Here is a 3,456-nt window from a genome sequence, read left to right on the forward strand (position 1 = left end):
TAACTGTTATTTAAATGAGTTGAATTTTACTATTTCAGTTATTAGCAGAGAATTCCCATGGTAGAAGGTGAAGCCAGGAATGTTTACCTGTTTCATCAGCTTAAGGGCTTCTTTCTCTGTTCCTACAGGCATGGATTGTTTCATGAAAGTATGGCTTCTCTGTGTAGGTAGACCTCTTCTACTGTCAAAACTTACTTGCTTTAGGAATACTCTTGATTCAGTGCTGAATTACCCATTCACTCACTGGCCATTTCTACTGAAGGTTTCCAAAATGACTACCTCACTTCAAAAATCTTCTACCTCAGTGCCCCAGCCTCCCACCCCTCGTCTCTTACCAAACATAGATTTTTCTGTCTCCACCTGCCATGATGTCATGCAAAGTACCAGCTCAGCTCAGTGCTGTGCATGTATAGGGTGAGGTTCTTTTTTCTGGGGAAGAACATTTGCTTGATCGTGACTTCAAGAGCTAACATAGCTAGGTCCTTTTGTTTGAGTCTACCTCTTTACACCTTTGTGTCTTACTGTCCACCAGTATGGCTATTATCGGTAACTTTTAATGTAATTTTAAGTAATTTGGACGTTTTGATTGTCCAATTTTGCTGAAGATGTGGTTTGAGGAGTTTTTCCTTTTGTTTTGCTCTTGCTCTACATTTTCCAGGAGAAAAATGGAATGCTCAAATATATGTCACCACCTTATTCCTACTTCTGCTTATATGTGAAATATCATCATTTCTCAAACATTCCTCCAAATGTTTATTTAAATGGATATTCTAAATGATAGGGAAAATTAAATTTAAATGTTTGGGGAGTAAAATTGATATGCTCAAGTTGAATAATTTGCTCAAAAACAGTAAAAAAATGTGATTTTATTATGCTAAGATCTGTCATTTTTAAAAAGCACTTAATACACTTTTTTTAGTTGCCTAGGTTTATAATATTTTAGAAAGCACATAGATTTAAGATATTATTGAATGCTGATACCCAACCTTACATTTATGGAACAAGAAACTTAAAACCATGAATTTCTCCTGCAACAACTTGCCTGAGATAAATAAAAAGAAATGAAGTAGAAATACATATATCCTGAGCAAAATGATAAATCCCTTTTTAGACTTGAAACTACTGTTTATTTACCAAATTATTCTGAAATACCCATGTGCATACAATGTTTAACAGCAATACTTATAACAGGTATATGTTGATGTAAAAGCTGTAACTTAGCTAAAATATCAATCAATCAATCAATGACAAAGGTTTTAGCAGTTCTCTGGTATGTTGCTGTTATTTTGCTAAACAAGATAAATTAGCAAAATAACCAGAGTGGAAATTAATTTACAGTAGCTACATACCATCTTAAGTACTGTGTTGTATTGCTTAAATGTCACTTAGTGTGAACTTTATTGTATTGGATAATTTAATTTCTTAAATTAACTTTCCTTCAAACACTATCTTATTACTTTGTTATTTCCCCAAGCACCCGACATGAGAAAGGAAATCTATTCCTTAAATTTATAAGTACAGAATTAAAACATATTTAATGAGTTGATAAACACATCCAACATGGATCTCTTTTATAATTAAACTTCAATAAAGGTTTATAATTGTCTTTTGATGTTAGGGTTTTCAATTTTCTTTTACCCTGTTTAAACATACATTATATCCTTTTCCAAAATAGTTTAAATTGTGTTTTTGAAAATATATTTTTCATCTAAATTTCATTTTGAAATGAAAGGCGAGAAAGAAGGCATATATCTTTAGATACAAATGCTCTATTTGATACCTTCTAAAAATTATTATTTTCATACTGATCTCCAATAATTTATAGAAGAATGGTTTTATATATATACATATGAAATATATATAATATATTTCGTTTCTATTTCTACTAGCAAAAACAATTTTAACCAAAGTGAACATCTCACAAGAGTTAAGGATAGATGTCACGAAGATGGCCACTTGAAGGGCTCCTGACTTTCCCTCCTGCCACAGACATACAAAATATGTAGCTACATTTGGATCAATTTCCTCTGGGAGAAATTAAAAACTAGTGAATGACTCCTACACATTGGGCAACTGAGAAAGTACCAACACCAAAAAGGGCTATGATAAACTGAGACACACTCTCACCATCAACCCCTACCCCTGCACAATGCCTTAAATTTGGGAGGGAACATTCACCTCTTGGGTTCTCCCTAAAGGAAGATGTTGCATCAGACTAGCACCTTGTCTTTTAAGGGTATCACCCAGGGAGTCCTTTCCCCATCCTCTCCCTCCTGCTCATTCCAACAATAAAGCCAGGTCACTTACTTCTCCTTTCAAGGAGCCTATCCACACACATCTTAACACCCAACACCTAAGGCTGCCACCTGAACAATAGGCCCTCCAAACACCTAGTCAACAAAGTTTGCATTCATGAGTCTTACAGCACCATGGCAAGCAAAGAAGCAACCTTTCTTTCTTTCTTTTCTTTCTTTCTTTTCTTTCTTTCTTTCTTTCTTTCTTTCTTTCTTTCTTTCTTTCGAGAATGAGATCATGAGCAGGGAGAGGGACAGAGGGAGAGAAAGAGAATCGTCAAGTAGACTTCACCCTGAGTGTGGCCCGAGGAGGGGGTTCAGTGCAGGTTCTATCATCCCAGAACACTGAGATCATAACCTGAGCTGAAGTCAAGAGTTGGACACTTAACTGACTGAGCCACCCAAAGAAGCAATTTTTTATAGATGCATGTGAACACTCCACTCTCCATGCCTATACACCTGGACTCACTGTAGAGGGAACAGGCAAAAACAAACAAACAACAACAACAACAAAAAGAAGCCCATCCCCCAGTTTCTCTCTGAAAGTGGTTTGGCTGCATACTTTGCCAGCTTCTGTCTGAGGGTCAGGCTTCTCACCACCCTGCATCTAGATGCTGACTACAATCCTCCTGAGAGGCTGAAAGAGCTAGTGGGCACTTTCCCCACATTCTCCCTTAGGCTTGCTCCAATAGGAAAAACTGGTCTCCAGCATCTCCCTGGAAGGGAGCTTCTCCATGCATCTTACATTCCAAGTTTTGTGGCTGCCACTCAAAGAACAAGGCCTTCAAGTCCTTCAAGTCACCTTGCTCTGATAGCCAACAAAGCCTGGCATTCACAATTTCCACAGGACCATGTTAAACAAGAATAGTTTTCAAATGAGCACAAAGCACTTATAACTGTCCCTTGGGCTTAGCACAGAGAAAGCAGGAAGAAACACCTTTCTTCTAGCTTCTCCCTGGAAGGAATCTGACTATACACACTCCCAGCTGCTGCCTGAGCTTCTGGCTTCTAATCAGCCTGCATGTAGGACTGACAAGAATCTTCCTGAGAGCCTCATGGAGCTGGTGGGCTCATGCCCTGCTGGCTCCAAAAGTAAATCAGGTCTTCAGCTTCCTCCTGGAAGTAACTTGTCCATACATCTGGTACCCAATTGTTATGGCTA

The sequence above is a fragment of the Canis aureus genome, chromosome 17 (genome assembly GCF_053574225.1).
Source record: "Canis aureus isolate CA01 chromosome 17, VMU_Caureus_v.1.0, whole genome shotgun sequence".
Taxonomy (NCBI): Eukaryota; Metazoa; Chordata; class Mammalia; order Carnivora; family Canidae; genus Canis; species Canis aureus.